General features: G+C 37.4%; 1 protein-coding gene, 1 long non-coding RNA gene and 1 pseudogene across 9 annotated transcripts in view; 1 reads left to right on the top strand and 2 right to left on the bottom strand.

Moving 5' to 3' along the window:
* The window catches only part of CSTPP1 (centriolar satellite-associated tubulin polyglutamylase complex regulator 1), a 198419-nt gene that overhangs the window by 163370 nt on the left and 17099 nt on the right, over positions 1 to 17950 (bottom strand). The gene's annotated exons all lie outside the window — the stretch shown is intronic.
* LOC140612711 (uncharacterized) overlaps positions 1 to 17950 on the top strand; it is an 81266-nt gene that overhangs the window by 56770 nt on the left and 6546 nt on the right. For 4 of the 5 annotated variants that reach the window (XR_012013887.1, XR_012013886.1, XR_012013885.1 and 1 more), the window contains one exon: positions 836 to 1774. The exons of the other annotated variant lie outside the window; for it this stretch is intronic. This is a non-coding gene — a long non-coding RNA (uncharacterized lncRNA). Of the gene's footprint in view, positions 1 to 835; positions 1775 to 17950 lie in introns of those variants that run through there. 5 annotated transcript variants of the gene reach the window in all.
* Positions 14023 to 15044, bottom strand: LOC140612708 (small ribosomal subunit protein uS2-like; annotated as a pseudogene).

The raw sequence follows: 17950 nt of genomic DNA, 5'->3' as shown, positions 1-17950 counted from the left end.
AACACTTACCATAGCATCTAAATTAATAGTGTCAAACACCAAATTACCCTATAAAAATATACTCTGGGATCTATTTTACCAGACCAACATAATTTTTGACTCCTCACTCATAGCTCTGTTGCAATGTCCAAGCCTACCTTTCCTGCCAGGCTCAAGTCAAATGCCGCTTTCTTCACGAAGCTTTTCCTGATTCTCTCTGACCCAGAAGCAATCTCCCTTTTCCTGAATTCCCTAACCATCTATTTAAAATATTTCCAATGTCACTTTATACCTTGAGACAGTGATTTCTGTTATACATGTGTTATCTTCTTTGTTAGACTTCCAACTCCTTATAGGCTGCTAGTGACCATGACTCATTTATCTTTTATCCCCTTTAACTCTTAGGACCATTCAGTGTCTTCCACATACCAGTCATTCAAATATTTACTGATTGAATACATAAACTGTATCACTATTTATACACTGTGGTGCTATTCTTTATTCAACGAAACCACTTCAGGATTGCGCCTCCCAGGTGGGAAACGCTAAGTACCAAAACACATTCTGTTACAATATTAGGGTTCTTACAGGACGCCACTTTTGTCCTGTTCTCAACCCCTCTTTCTGTTGCCTTTTTACTGTCCCCTCCCTCTCATCCAATGAGAAAGCACTTGCTCCTTCCATTGTTACTAAGGGCCTCATTATGTTCAAGGTAAAGTGAAAAAATGCATTCGATGCAATTACCAGTTCCTCACAAATTTGGAGGCTACTTGTCATTTCAACATCCAAGACTTGAATAAAAGAAAGTCCAAATTCTTTTCACTCCTAAGAACTATTTTCTTTTTTTTCTTTTTAGACAAAATGGAAGCACACAGCACAGGAAGCAGTCCTCAGTAAGCCACCGTTCATAAACAGCTTTGCTGAAAGCGTAACAAAGGTTCTGTTGTGCTCTTGCATGGCAGGGCCAGTAAGCAGCAGGGGCAGATGAACTCTTTACGAAACAAAGGTTCTGTCTTCATGCAAATGTTTGCATTAATAAAAAATGAAGAAAAAGATATAGAAAATGCAGGCTAGCTGGACATAATAGGTCTCTAAACGGGAGGTTTTTCACATTTTTCAGGCGGAGTCAGCAGGTCTTTTAAAAACTTTGTCATTCTGAACATTTCACAGACATCACAAGAAAGACATGCAAATAACAGAAGCAAATCAAAGGACATCCCGCTGCTCTGCTGGCGCCTCCCTCATCCATGCCTGGTTTGTCATTTTCTGTTAACCCTAGTGCTGGCTGCTGTTTTGTTGAGGAATGGAGTCCCTAGCCCATGTGGCAGTACATGTTCAGCCAGCTGGCCCCTGCACTGATGACATTACAATGCAAGCCATGTACTACCACTCAGGGACACGTGCTGCCAGGCAACAAGTCCAATGTGGGTTTTTTGCACACCCGGCTTGCAAATCTGCATGGGAAAGAACCTCTAAACTGACCTCTAAACTGACCTCTTAATAAGATATGATCTTCTTGAGTATGAGCATCACTGAGTAGTTCTCTGAAGATGGACTTACTGAGGACCAGATATACAAAATCTAAAATCTGAGGGGAGAGGTTGACCAAATACCCACTATGTGTCAAGCACCATATTATGTGTTCAACCTGTGTTATCTCATTTTACCCTGACAACCACCATCTAAGGTAGCTACTTACTATTTTCATTTTATAGCTGAGAAAACTGAAGCTTAACAGGGGTTATAAACCTAAGGTCACACAGCTAATAATGGCAAGCCAAGACTCAAAACTGCCTAATGGCAAATTCTATTTCTTTCTTTCTTTCTTTCAAGATTTTTATTTATTCATGATAGACATAGAGAGAGAGAGAGGGGGGGGGTGGGGGGCAGAGGGAGAAGCAGGCTCCATGCCGGGAGCCTGACGCAGGACTCGATCCCGGGACTCCAGAATCGCGGCTGGGCCAAAGGCAGGCGCTAAACCACTGAGTCACGCAGGGATCCCCAAATTCTGTTTCTTTCTATTCATTTTTCTCTCTTACTTCAAGGTCGGGTGACTAAAACCTAACGGACTCTGAAAGTATCACAATAACCATATTCACCCACTGCAAGGCTACGGAGGTATCCCTCTTTCTCCATTTTAATCATCAGGAGTCTTTATCATTAATTTTTAAGAGTGAATGACTTTTTTGTTAGGTCATGATAAGAATCTATTTAAAGCTGAAAATATTTTCTCACAGAAAAATGGATATAATTTAATATGTTGTGCATAATTTAGAGGATTTGAGAACCTCCTATGGTTTATCTATAGCTCCCCTGAGAATTTATGACCCACATGTTAAAAAAAAAGAAAACCAAAAACCCAGAACCCACATTTTTCTTCCCAGGAGCACATGGTGGGCTTTCTTTCACAATGATGGCCCATCAAATCCCCTGACCCCAAAATTCCATTTTCTCCTCCATTTCCACTGAACACACTATTCCTCTTTACCAGGACTTGAAATCTCGTAGGTCCTCCCACAGATTGTTCTACCAGCCTCTTGGTTGTACTAAACTTAGAATCAGTAGTCAATCACTTCATTACTATTCTCACCACTGCTCCTAAATTGCACAAGCTTAAGGAGTGGAAGGATTTTAAGATCATATCATTTAACTACCATCATTTTATAGATAACAAAATTGAAGGGGTGCCTGGCTGACTCACTGGGGCACCTGGCTGGCTCAGTTGGAAGAATATGTGACTTGATCTTAGGGTCATGAGTATGAGCCCCACATGGGGTGTAGAGATTACTTAAATAAATAAAACTTTAAAAAAATGAAATTGAAGCCTTTCCTCATTTTTTTCACTCCTGACTCAACGATGGAAAGTATCTGGGCTTGCTCAAATGCAGCTTTTTTTTTTTTTTTAGATTCTTATTTATTTATTCATGAGAGACACACAGAGAGAGGCAGAGACACAGACAGAGGGAGAAGAAGAAGCAGGCTGTATGCAAGGATCCCAATGCAGGACTCAATCCCAGGACCCCGGGATCATGCCCTGGGCCAAAGGCAGATGCCCAACCGCTGAGCCACTCAGGCATCCCTCATATGTAGTTCTGAAGTTCTCCATATATCCATCTGTAATCACATTGCTGAAGTTTTTCTTTGTACATAGCAAGCAAAATAAGTCATGGTAAAACGAAATTATTTTCAAATATATTTTCATACTCTCCCTGAATGGATCCAACCTTCTAAATGGAATGATCAAATTATATTATCCAGGCTTCTTCTTTTATCCTACTGATAACCTATTCAGGTCTCTGGTGTCAATTATAATTCAGGAAAAATTATAAATAAACTTTTCTTTGACCTATGATACATGATAATAGTTATTATAAAGAGTTACTTGTATTTAACACAATGATTGGCTAGAAGATAATCTAAGTATTGATAATCAGACTACTAAATTATGCTGAAACCTTAATTTGGAGAAAACCAAAGCAGGCAAATTATTACATCCCCTTATAATAAAGGCAGAAAAAGAATGTATTTTAGAAAAAGTAAAGAAAAAGGTCATTTCAGTTAAAAAAAAAAAAAGGCAAAGCTCAGCAGTACTGGAAACTTGGGAGAAACAAACATAATCATATCCTATAGATTTAAAAGAGATGGTTGAGCCAGGCTGGCTCAGTCAGTAGAGCCTGCGACTCTTGATCTTGGACTTGTGAGTTCAAAACCCCACATTGGATGTAGAGATTACTTAAAAATAAAATCTTTAAAAAATATAAAATAAAAGAGCTAGTTGCATAAAAGCAGTTATCTACAGAACACAGGAGAGGAAGAAATTGAGACAGGGTGGAAACAATGCCTCTCAATGTATGCCTTAATATATATTTTTTGAACCTTGGAATGTGTTATCCTGTCAGAGTATATGCATATTTGTACTATATATATTGCACATTAACTATGTATATATAAGCATATATTAATACTGTGTATGTGCACAGTTAAAAAGATTAGAGGTTGAGACAATGCAGATCCTTTTCTTTTTTTTTTTTTTTTCCCATTAGTAAAATCTACCCCTAACATGGGGCTTCAACTCATGACGGGAGATCAAGAGTCCCATGCCCCACTGGCTGAGCCAGCCAGACATCCCAGAGGATTCTTTTAATAATAGCTTTAATGAAATATAATTCACTTACCATAAAATCCACCCTTTTAACATGTACAATTCAAGTTTTTAGTATACTCAAAGAGTCGTGCAACCATCCCCACTACCTCATTTCTTCATCTCTTCAATCGTCCAAAGCAAGTACCCATTAGCAGTCAGTTCCCATGCCCTCTTCTCCTAGCCCCCAGAAACTATTCATCTATTTTTTGTCTCTACTGATTTCCCTAGTCTGGACATTTTCTATAAATGAAATCATACAATATGGGCTTTTCTCACTGGCTTCTTTCACTTAGCATCAAGTTTTTGAGGTTCCTCCCTATTATAGCTTGTGTCAATACTTCATTCTTTTTTTCTTACTGAATACATTTCATTCTGAGTTTACCACCTTTTGTTTATCCATCCATCAGTTGTATTCATCTTGTTGGCTATTAAGAACAATGTCACTGTGGATATTTGTGTACAGATTTTTGTGGAGCTATTTTTCACTCTCATGGGCATATGTTTAAGGGTGCAAGTGCTAATTATATAGTAACTGTATGTTTTATTGCCAAATTGTTTTCAAAAGTGGCTGCATCATTCTATAACCCTAACAGACACATACGAGGGTATAATTTTTCTACATCCTTACTAATACTTGTCATTGCCCGTATTTTTTTATTTTAGCCATCTTAGTGAGTTTGAAATGGTATCTCATGGCTTTGATCTGCATTTCTATGGTGATTAATAATATTGAGCACTTTTTTTATGTGTTTTTTAGCCATATGTATGCCTTCTACTGAGAAAAACCTATTCAAATTCTATTTCTTTTTTTTTTTAAATTTTACTGCAATTTCAGTATAGTTAACATACAGTGCTACATTAGTTTCAGGTATACAAAATGGTGATTCAACATTCCCATTCATCACCCTGTGCCCATCACAAGTGCCCTCCCTAATCCCCATCACCTATTTAATACATCCTCCCATCCCCCTCCCCTCTGGTAACCATGTTTGTTCTCTATAGTTAAGAGTCTGTTTCTTGGTTTGTGTCTCTCTCGCTCTTTTTCCCTTTGCTTTTTTTGTTTCTTAATTTCCACACATAAATCAAATAACATGGTATTTGTCTTTCTCTGACTTATTTTGCTTAGAATTATACTCCATCCATGTTGTTTCAAAAGGCAAGATTTCATTCATTTTTATGGCTGAATAATAGTCCAGAGACAATGCAGATGCTTATGTGATACAGTAGTACTAATAAAGTATTTATACAATGGGACTTTAATTTCTTTAGAGATGGAAAAAAACTAAAGTTAAAAGGAACTAAAAACACTTATAGATAAGAGGGTTCCAAATTAAACCAATATACCCCTTTGTATTTTCTAGGTTTTTTTCCTTTTGTTTACATATTTATTTATTTGAGTGGGAGATGGGCTGAGAGGGAGGAAGAAAGACAAGCAGACTCTGTGCTGAGCACAGAGCTTCACATGGGGCTCAATCTCATGACCCTGAGATCAAGACTTGAGCAGAAACCAAGAGTCTGACACTTAACTGACTGAGCCACCCAGGTGCCCCATATGGTTTTATCCTTTCTCATTTTTCTTTTCTTGTAGACTTATTATATTTTTTCAAAATTTAATGGAGTACTTTGTTTTGATCTTATTTGTTTGTTTGTTTGAAGTCGGCTCCACGCCCAATGTGGGGCCTGAACTCATAACCCTGAGACTAAGAGTTGCGTGCTCTACCAACTAAACTAGCTAGGCATCCCTATAAATATTTCTTTATACAAACATTGCTGAACATAAAAATATGTCCCTAGAATTTTCAGTTTTCTTGGCCCAAATCATTATGCAATATCCCTACTGGTGATTATGTTCTCTTTGATTCCTTCCCTAATTCCTCCAATCTCCTGTATCTCCTTTTTTCCCCTGAACTATTACTTATCACATAGCACTTGATTGCACACTGACTCAGTGTTATTTCATCGGTTAGTGTCCTCAACTACATTACCACACAATTGAAGACATTATTTTATTTTTTAATAATTATTTAATACTTAAGTATGGTCTTTGTCCTTGAGAAGCTTACCATCTATTAGAGAAGTAGATATACAAATTAACAATATAATATAGTATGATAATTGTTATAAAGGAGGTATGTAAAAAGTGTAAACAGAAAAGAGTGGTTTTGTTGACTCAGAGAAAGAGTTTCAAAAGAGGAACACTTATGCTGAGAAAGCCTGTGAAAGAATTTGCCACGTGAACAAGTGGAGAGAGGATATTCAATAAAGACACATCAGAACAGGCAGAAGGATGAAGATATTTTTCATATTTGCATAGTGGATCTGAAAAGCTAAATTAGCTTTGCATTGTCTCTGGACTATTATTCAGCCATAAAAATGAATGAAATCTTGCCTTTTGAAACAACATGGATGGAGTATAATTCTAAGCAAAATAAGTCAGAGAAAGACAAATACCATGTTATTTGATTTATGTGTGGAAATTAAGAAACAAAAAAAGCAAAGGGAAAAAGAGCGAGAGAGACACAAACCAAGAAACAGACTCTTAACTATAGAGAACAAACATGGTTACCAGAGGGGAGGGGGATGGGAGGATGTATTAAATAGGTGATGGGGATTATGGAGGGCACTTGTGATGGGCACAGGGTGATGAATGGGAATGTTGAATCACCATTTTGTATACCTGAAACTAATGTAGCACTGTACGTTAACTATACTGAAATTGCAGTAAAATTTAAAAAAAAAAAGAAAAGAAATAGAATTTGAATAGGATGATTTCTGGGTTCCTTTCTTGGGAATTTGGGAATATAATGGCCCCATTCACTATGATCAATACAGTTCAGTATTGCTAAAAGATAAGTTTAGACAGCATCATCATTCTAAAGGACTCTATAAGGAGCACAGATTTTGGGAAATCACTGAATTTCGAGCAAGAAAGTAAAAGACTAAAACAAAAACAGCAACAAAAAAAGAAAGTAAAAGACTACTACTTCTGAAAAATTACTGTGACAGTACTGTGAAAGAAGTGGAGGGAGAATGCACAGATATAAATCAAGCAGTTCTTCAAACATCCAGGCCAGAAATAACAAAGACCTGAATTAGGAAAGTAACAACAAGAATGATAGATCAAAACAAAAGAGGAATAACCAGTAGAAGTTGATAATCGATTGGATATGAGAAGTAAAAGATGAGAGGAAATTTAGGATGATTTCTGGGTTCCTTTCTTGGGAATTTGGGAATATAATGGCCCCATTCACTATGATCAAATATAGGAAAAAGGGTCCATGTTATATGCCTTATACATCTTTTGCAGTATCAACCATAGTGCGGAGTACATACAGTCAATTTATTCTGTTGACCAACTGGCTGTTTTGAAAAAAGACCAAGATCCTTCTGTTTAATGATCTCAATTGACCATTTTCTAAAGTTGGTACAATCACCATGCATTAGCAACAGAAAAGAACTTTTGGGCACAAGATCACTAGAGTGGACTAACTTATCTAGGAAATAAAATTAAATAGGCGGTGCCTATGTGAATGTGAGTAGTGTGTATGTGTGTACACACGTGTGTATGCATGTGTCAGGGAGAAAGGAGGAGGGGAGTGCATAACAGAAGACATCCATATATTTATATAATGCTGTGACAAAGACTGCTAGTTGCCTACCCCAGCAATCTCTTCCTCTTTAGAAACATACTCCAATTTTTACCTGGGCTCCTGGCCACTGGAATAAATATCATATTTTCTCATTATCTTTCTTTGTAGCTAGACTTTAGTCATGTGATTAAGCTATAAAATATAAGCCCAGTATGGTGTGGGTCTTCTAGAAAGTACTAAAATGGAACTGATTCAGCTGAAAGATGTCCCTTATTTACCCTAGAGGATAATAGAGAGCTCCTTCAGTCCTCATGGATCGTGAGGTAAAAGATGGAATCTCTGGTTAAGATGTTGGAGCAAACGTATGGAAACCTGAGTTGCTGATTATACTTTGGAGCACACCATACCAACCAGAGACTGCCTATCTTCAGCCTTGTTTTCCACAAAAAGAGAAATAATCTTTTTTTTTTTTAAGATTTTATTTATCTATTCATGATAGACACAGAGAGAGAGGTAGAGACACAGGCAGAGAGGGAGAAGCAGGCCCCATGAAGGGAGCCCAATGCGGAACTTGATCCCAGGACTCCAGGATCACACCCTGGGCCAAAGGCAGGTGCTAAACCACTGAGCCACCCAGGGATTCCAAGAAATAATCTTCTAACTTGTTCAAACCAAGTTATTTTAGTTTTTTTCTGCTGTATCCAGACAAACCTACTATTAACATAAAGTATCTATATGTTTTCCCAAAAGTATGAATGAATGGATCAAATTAACATACCAATCAGAATGTTCACTGGCCTATTCATGGGTCTAGGTTAGTGCATGATACAATGGCAGAGTGTTTCAGACACTATTCTAGCAATTGAAGCGATGTAATGCTATCTCAGTGCTTATTATCATTGTTGTGAACAGGTAAGGTCTTAATGACTTTCATAACTTGAACAATAACATTTGTAACACCCCTGAAAATTTACTAAATATTTTCACATACATTATCTCACTGAGCCTTACAACCAGCCCAAGAGTCAGATAAGGCTGGGATTATTATCGCCATTTTACAAATGAGGAAATTGCCCAAGGTCACACAGCTTATAAATAGTAGGGCAAAGATTTGAACTTTAATCTCATGAGTGTAAATATTTTCCACTGAATCACAGAATTAGGATAATTTTTGGAGAAATTTAGAAAGTTTAAAAGATCACCATTATCTTAAAAATAAGTGATACAAACATGATGGTAAAACAGACCACAAATCGATGTATTGGTATTTCACAGAATTTATATAAAGACTTCTTAAAATTAATTTTTCTGCTTACTGAGACAACATTCTGTTCAATTTTAGAACTGATGACAGCACCATTTCCTTCTAAGATCCTGTATTTTGCATTAGAGAGAAGAGTGAACAAATGAGGGGCAATGCGTGAAGAGGTAGCAAAGGGGAAGCAGAACTTCTCTTTAATGACCACTTCTCTTTGGACAAAATAGGTCAGATCCTATTCAGTTCCACCTGGTGGTAGTGTTAAGATGCTTCTACAATTGCTTCCAGAAATCTCTTTTCATGAGGTAACTGGATGATGGACACTAAGGAGGGCAAGTGATGTAATGAGCACTAGGTATTATATAAGACTGATGAATCACTGACCTCTGCCTCTGAAACCAATAATACATTATATGTTAATTAATTGAATTTAAATAAAATGTTTTAAAAACCTGGGGGAAAAATAAAACAAAAAAGAGAAATCTCATTTCAGAAAATTAAATGGCTCAAATAATCAAGCTCATGAAGGAGAAGTGAATTGACCTTCAGTCCAGCTCTTAAGCAGTGAATTGATCACAGACCTGCATTGCCGTGCCACAAAGGCATCCAGGCTCAACAGCCCAAGCAAGGGGGTCTCATTATACAAGACCTAGTTTGTTTTTTTAAATTTTTTTTCAGATTTATTTATTTTAGACAGGCCAGGGGAGGATTGAGAGAGAGAGAGAGAGAGAGAGAGAGAGAGCAAGCACATGAGTGGGGGTAGAGGCAGAGGAAAAGAATCTTCAGATTCCCTGCTGAGCACGGAGCCTGATGTGGGGCTCCATCTCATAACCCATGAGATCATGACCTGAGATGAAACCAAGAATCTGATGCTTAACAACTGAGCCACCCAGGTGCCCCAAGAACTAGTTCCTAATCCTTGTCCTACAGATGACTCCTTGGGGCCTTATGCAAGTTATTTGACCTTCAAATTAATGTCTTCATTAGATTATGGGAAAGAATGATACTTTATTCCCCAGAACTATCTGAAAGCCTGATTAAGCATAAGTAAACATTTTGTGTATACAATTTTAATATAAATGGATATGGAGAATGAAATTGCTGCATTCTCTTCTATTTCCCTAATTTTTACTTTGTCTTTCCAAAACAAAATGACCCACTAGAAATGGATGATTTCTCATTAATGGATCTAGTTTAAGGGAAATGTTAAGCTGAGGATAAGAAGCTGAATGGTACTAGAGGGAGAAGGAAAAGAAGTAAAACTTTACTTTCAATTTCATTTTCTTGAGATTACAAAAAGCATGGAGCTGATAGCAATCTTATTAGGACATCTAGTTTAATCCTTTTTTAAATTAGAAGACCAATATGTTACTGCACTTTATTTTATTTTTTAAAGATTTATTTATTCATGAGAGACAGAGAGAGAGATAGAGAGAGAGGCAGAGACACAGGCAGAAGGCAAAGCAGGCCCCATGCAGGGAGCCTGATGTGGGACTCGATCCCAGGACTCCAGGACCACGCCACGGGCCAAAGGCAGGCGCTAAACCGTTGAGCCACCCAGGGATACCCTGTTATTGCATTTTAAAATGTTACTTAGGGATCCCTGGGTGGCGCAGCGGTTTGGCGCCTGCCTTTGGCCCAGGGCGCGATCCTGGAGATCCGGGATCGAATCCCACGTCAGGCTCCCGGTACATGGAGCCTGCTTCTCCCTCTGCCTGTGTCTCTGCCTCTCTCTCTCTCTCTCTCTCTGTGACTATCATAAATAAATAAAAACGTAAAAAAAAAAAAAAAAAATTTAAAAAATAAAATGTTACTTAAAGGGCGCCTGGGTGGCTCAGTGGTTGAGCATCTGCCTTCGGCCCAGGACATGATCCTGGGGTCCTGGGATCAAGTCCTACATCGGGCTCCCTGAATGGAGCCTGCTTCTCCCTCTTCCCGTGTCTCTGCCTCTCTCTGTATGTCTCACATGAATAAATAAATATTTTTTTAAAATGTTAAATACAGAATCCTTTATCTTAAAATAGCAAAGATTTACATATCTCTGTGGTCCCTTCTCATTAGTGTATACACCAGTTTGTACTGGAGTTCCATTTTTCCAAAATATTTTATTTCATGCGCTTTTTCACATATATATAAAGTCTTCTTGGGAATTATTTAGTGATATAATATTCTATTTTTAATCTACTTCAGTTTGCTTCTAGATTATTTCAAGTTTTTTCTTTTTTCTTTTAAGATTTATTTATTTATAATAAACACACACACACAGAGAGAGAGAGAGAGAGAGGCAGAGACACAGGCAGAGGGAGAAGCAGGCTCCATGCTGGGAGCCCAATGTAGGACTCGATTCCGGGTCTCCAGGATCGCGCCCTGGGCCAAAGGCAGGCGCCAAACCGCTGAGCCACCCAGGGATTCCTATTTCAAGTTTTTTCTTAATGATAATGTGATTATAAACATGTTTATGTGAACAATTTCTTTTTGAGTTACTTCCTTAGGATATATTTCCAGAAGTAGGGCTTTAGCATCAAAAGATACGCTTATTTTTATAGCTCTTGTTATGTACTGTCAAAGTGCTCTCCAAAAAGACTGTACTACCTTCAAGAAACGGAGACCAATTTCTTTGCAGACATCTCAGTATAAAGCTTTAATTTTAAATTAACCCAACAGTGTCATTTGCAAAGCTTAAATTATCGGTGAACCTGAATATTTAGTTAGGTTATCTTTTCTCTTACACAGACTTTTAATTATAAAAGCAACACATTCTTCTGTAATAGAACACAAAACAGTAAGGCATCCTTACTTGTAAGCACTCTCTGAATTCAATTTCCCAGAGTATTCACTGTTAACAGATTGTTATACTTCCTCCTAGAACTTTTTCTATCTGTGATCGTACATATATTTATAAATGTTCATAACATGTTTACAGAAATGTAATCACACTGTACTCTATAACTTATATTTTCACTTAAAATTTTACTTATATCTTTCCCTGTTAATGAATGTAACTCATTTTTTAATGGCTGCATAGGAATGTCTACTAATGGTTAATAAATTGATATCTATCAATTTCCTTATTGATGGGTATGTAGATTGACCCTAATTTTTCACTTTTACACGTGAACAAATTGTTAACTTCCTCTGGTCACTTGTCCTGAAGGACTTAGTTACTATAACACAAATTTGTACCATTTATTTCCTTTCCATGTCGTATATTAACTTTTAGTCACCATATTCATTGTAATTTCCCTATCTTGTCACTCCTCTTTTATCCTTGCTATTTATCCTATGAAAAGTTAAAAAAATATTTTATCTACACATCCATCTGCTCTCAAATATCTATTGTTGGTTTATGTCATAAAATTATCTCAGGGGTAAGCATACTTGATTATTTTCTCCTGGATATAAAAGTATTTTAACATTTTAATTCAACTAGAATTTATTGTACCCCATAAGGTAGGAGGTGTGAATCTAAATGAATTCCCTCCACGGTCCTTCCAACTGTCAACTAATAAATTTTTCACATTATTTGCTAAACTTAGTTTGTCACAAATTACAAGAAAATGTGCTTTGATATCTATTTTTGAGATATATATAAAATCACACAGTATGCAGTCTTTTGCACCTGTCTTTTTTCTTTCTTCTTTCTTTCTTTCTTTCTTTCTTTCTTTCTTTCTTTCTTTCTTTCTTTCTTTCTTTCTTTCCTTCCTTCCTTCCTTCCTTCCTTCCTTCCTTCCTTCCTTCCTTCCTTCCTTCCTTCCTTTCCTTCTTCTGATTTTATTTATTTGAGGGAGAGAGCATGTGCACAGAAGCAGGTGCAGTGGCAGGCAGAGGGACAGGGAGCTGTGAGTAGTTGTTCATTAATTCTCATTGCAGCATAATAGCCCACTGTTGAATATACTATGATTTATTTATTAATTTCCTTGTTGACAGTATTTTTTAAGTTTCCAGTTTGGGCCTATTATGAATGGCGTCACTATGAGTATTCTAGTATGAGTATTTAGTAAACATATGTCTGCATTTCAGTTGGTTCTGTGCCTAGGAATAAATGACCGAGTCATAGGGTATGAGTATGTTCAGTTTTAGCACAGACTGCCAAACAGTTTTCCAAAATATACCCATTTACACTCCCACAAGCGTAAGAAAAAACTTTGACCATATATAATTTGTGGTCCTATATTCATCTTTAAAAAAAATGTTCAAGTCTTAATATCCAATACTGTAAAGTAATAGTGGTTTGGTGTGCCGGGTTAGCTCAGTCGGTAGAGCATGCAACTCTTGATCTCAGGGTCGTGAGTTCAGGTCCCACATTGGGCATAGAGCTTACTAAATAAATAAATATCAGTGGTTCTAGGAGGCATCTTTGTTTTGTTCTTATTTTCAAGAAAAATGAATTTAATTTTTCTCATAGTTTCAAATAAATAACAGAAGTTAGAAATACTCTATTTTTAGGGTTTTTTTGGAGTTTATCAAGATTAGAAACTTCAAAAAGCTAGATTATTTTGAGTCTTAGTATCTATTAATATGCTGTTAAGGGTATATCCAGTTATTATATTTAATAAATATTTTAGAAATTAGACTAATATTGCATTTCTGGGGTAGACATATGTCACATTATTTGCTAGAAATCTATTAAGGATCTTTGACACTTTTGTTCATATCTTTAAATAGTTTATAGTTTCCTCTTTTAGGATTATTTTTGCCAGGTTTTATGATCAATCAACACACTATTGCCCCTTTAACTGAAATAAAAAAATAATATTAGCTAATATTTTTGGAGCTCTTTCTATGTGCCAGGAACAATGCTATGAGTTTTATTCATTTAATCTTCATAACAGTCTTGGGGTACCTGGGTGGCTCAGTCTGTTAAGTTTCCAACTCTTGATTCTGGCTCAGGTCATGATCTCAGGGTCATGACATTGAGCCCTGTATCAGGCTCTGCCTGGGCATGAAGTCTACTTAAGATTCTCTCTTTCCCTCTCCTTCTCCCCCCTCCCCAACTCTCTCTCTAAAAACAAAAACAAAAACAAAACAAAACAAAAAACCTTCATAATAGTCTTTTTGTTTTGTTCTGTTTTCTGTGGAAGAGCAGCTTAAGACCACTCAGTGGTTGTTCCTACCCATTCAGTGGCCTGAGCAGTGGGAGCGGCAGACCAATCTTCAGTGGCTGGCTGAGCGTTCCAGTCTTCAATAGGGAACTGCTAAATAGGCACAGAGGGCACCTGCATGCCTTCAGACCAGTCTGCAACTTCAGGCTGAGTAGCCGGAGTAGTAGTTCCTGAATAGTGAACTCAGGAGCTGGAGTCATCCATTCACCCTGAAATTCCTCCTTAGTCACAACCTTTTCAGCAGCAACCTGTTCTTCCTTTTCAATCTCTTCAGGATCTCTGTAGAAGTAGAGATCTGGCATGACTTCCGATGGGTGCTCACGGGAAACGGTGAGCCACACATGCACAGGACTTCCCGGGCTAGCATCCACCACATCAGACCCACTGAGTGAGCTTCCTTGTCGTTGCTAAGGGATGACAGTGTCCACGTAGCACAGAGGAGAGTCTGTGTTACACAGAGCAATGGTAGGCAGGTTAACATAAGATGCCTCTGTGAGAGGCTGGTGGTCAGCCCTGGGATCAGTAACCACCAGAAGCCTTGGGTCTCAGAAGGCTGCCTAGATCTGGTTAGTGAAGGTTCCAGGAGTAAAGTGGCCAGCAATAGGAGTGGCTCCAGTAGCAGCAGCAAATTTCAGCACAGCTCAGTGGCTAGTATTCCTGGATATGACACTGACATCAGCTGGGTTTTCAATGGCAACAATGGCACGAGCTGCCAACAGAAGCTTCTCCCAGGTTCTCTTCAGATTTATGATGCAGATACCATCACTTTTCCTTTTATAGATGTACTGTTCCATTTGGAAATCAAGGTTGGTGCCACCTAAGTGGGTTCCTGCTGCAAGGAATTTGAGGACATCCTCCTCCTTCATTTGCAGAACATCAAGGGCTCCGGACATTGTTAAAATTTCCCTTTAAGTTACAATGGAAACACAGAACAATGCTGTATGGACCCTTCCCAGGGTAGTGTGGAAAGCTAATAATAGTCTTATTACTATTCAGTTTACAAATTGGGAAGCTTATAAAAAATAAAAACAAAAACAAATTGGGAAGCTGAGCATAGAGAGGACAAGTAATTTGCCCAAGCTGATATAGCCATTAAGAAATATCAAAGCAGGGGCAACTGGGTGGCTCACTGGTTGAGCATCTGCCTTTGGCTCAGGTTGTGATCCTGGGGTCCTAGGATCGAGTCCCCAATCAGGCTCCCTGCAAGGAGCCTTCTTCTCCCTCTGCCTATGTCTCTGCTTTGCTCTCTGTGTCTCTCATGAATAAATTAATAAAATATTTTTTTAAAAAAGAAATATCAAAGCATTAAAACAATTTTGAACAAGAACAGCAAAACTGGAGGACTTCTATCTGATTTCTCAAGACTAGTGATACAGACAGTAATTGGGGATCCCTAGGTGGCTCAGCAGTTTAGCTCCTGCCCCCGGCCCAGGGTGTGATCCTGCATGGAGCCTGCTTCTCCCTCTGCCTGTGTCTCTGCCTTTCTCTCTCTCACTGTGTGTGTCTCTCATGAATAAATAAATAGAATCTTAAAAAAAAAAAAAAAAAGATAAAGACAGTAACTAAGACAGTACGGTATTAACATAAAGATAAATATATATAGTGATGAAATAGAAGAGAGCATCTAGAAATACATACACACACACAAATATGGCCAATTCATTTTCAACAAAGACAAGGTAATTCAATAGACAAAACATAGTCTTTTCAATAAACAGTACTGGAACAACTAGATATTTATAGGCAAAACAAAACAAAACAAAACAAAAAGAAAAACCCTTACTTCACACCATAAAAAAAAAAAAAAAAAAAAAAAAATCAACTCAAAAGCCAGAGACCTAAATATAAGAGTTAAAACTAACTTGTAAGAGACAACATAGGAAATAATCTTAGTGACCTTTAGTTAGGCAAAAAAATGGCCCAAATAGGCATAAAAAGCTTAAAGCTATTAAAGAAAAAAATTATAAATCTGACTTTATCAAAATTAAAAATATGTGCTTTCAAAAGACACAAATACAAGGCAGTCTGAGAGAAAATAACTGGAAATCATATATATAACAAAAAACATATTCAGAATATAAAATGAAATGTTAATATCAACAATACAAGCTACTAACAAAAAAGGGCAAAAGATTTTAATAGATACATCATCATACACAGATAACAAAAATACATGAAAAAATGCTCAACATCATTAGTCATTAGGGAAATTCTGTTGTTTTTTAATTTTTTACTTGGAGGGCTTTTTAAAAGTTTTTATTTTAATTCCACTTAGTTAACTACAGTGTTATTTTAGTTTCAGGTGTACAATATGGTAATTCAACACTCCATACATCACTCTGTGCTCATCAAGACAAATGCATTCCTTAATCCCATCACCTATTTAACACAACCACCTACTCTCCTCTCCTCTGGTACAATCCATTTGTTCTCTATAATTAAGAACCTGTTTCTTGATTTCTTTCTCTCCCTCTCACTTATTTTTCCCTCTGCTTGTTTGTTTTGTTTCTTAAATTCCACATATCAGTGCAATCATATGGTATTTGTCTTTTTCTGCTTATTCTGGTTAGCATTATACTCTCTAGCTCCATCCATGTCATCACAAATGGCAATATTTCATCCTTTTTTATGGCTGAATAATATTCCATGTGTGTGTGTTTGTGTGCATGTGTGTGTGTGTGTGTGTGTGCACCATATCTTCTTTTTTTTTTTTTTAAGTAGGGCCCACATCCAGTATGGGGCTTGGACTCATGACCCTGAAATCAAGACCTGAGCTGAAATCAAAAGCCAGACATTTAACCAACAGCCACCCAGGCACCGCGATTCTTGGCCACTTTAAACAAGGATCCCCCTGCCTCTAGTTTTCAAAATGTATTTCTCATTTTCATCTGAGACTTTATCAGAATTGCCTTTTACCATTCATATTTGTCAATATTTCCTATTTACTATCCAACATTCTCTTCATGACTATGCATTCTCTAAGAAGATGGGGGCTATCTCTCCAGGTCTCTCTTCTGGATCTTCAACAGAACTGCCTTTAACAGTGTCTTCACAGGGATGCCTGGGTGGCTTAACAGTTGAGTATCTGCTTTCGGGCCAGGCGTGATCCTGGGGTTTCCACGGGAAGCCTGCTTCTCCCTCTGCCTATGTCTCTGCCTCTCTGTGTCTCTCATGAATAAATAAGTAAAATATTTTTAAAAAAAATAAACTGACAGAAAGATCATACTTATTTTTTCTCGGTTAATAACAAACCTTGTGGGCAACTTGGGTGGCTCAGCGGTTTAGCGCCGCCTTCCGCCCAGGGCCCTGGAGACCCGGGATCGAGTCCCACATCAGGATCCCTGCATGGAGCCTGCTTCTCCTTCTGCCTGTGTCTCTGCCTCTCTCTCTCTCTGTGTGTCTCTCATGAATAAATAAATAAAATCTTAAAAAACAAATAACAAACCTTGTAACTTATAAATTGTTTCTGAAAGTTCAAAATCACCAGTAAATTTGTTTGCTTATTTCTATTTTTATTATTTAGTTCTAATTTTTCTTTTCTTCAGTTTGTTACTTTGTTCCCTTTCTAAATTCTTTAAGTGTTGACTTTTCTTTTTTTATAGCAACAATAATTCTTCTAAGCATTGCTTTATATATGTCTATAGCTTTTAACTGTGCTAAGGTTTAAAAAAATATCTTGTTATATTCCAAATGTATCATCTGACTCAGTTGTAGAGGAATTTAATTTTTAAATATCCTTGTGGTTAGAGGCACCTGGCTGGCTCAGTTGGTGGAGCCAGGGTTGTGAGATCAAGCCTCATGTTGGGCTCCACAATAGGTGTGGGGCCTGCTTAAGATTCTCTCTCTTCCTCTGCACCCACCAACCTCTCCCTCTTAA

Source organism: Canis lupus, chromosome 21 (assembly GCF_048164855.1).
Source record: "Canis lupus baileyi chromosome 21, mCanLup2.hap1, whole genome shotgun sequence".
In the NCBI taxonomy this organism is placed as follows: Eukaryota; Metazoa; Chordata; class Mammalia; order Carnivora; family Canidae; genus Canis; species Canis lupus.
The sequence above is the reverse complement of the archived record's forward strand: the minus strand, read 5'-3'. Positions and strand labels throughout refer to the sequence as shown.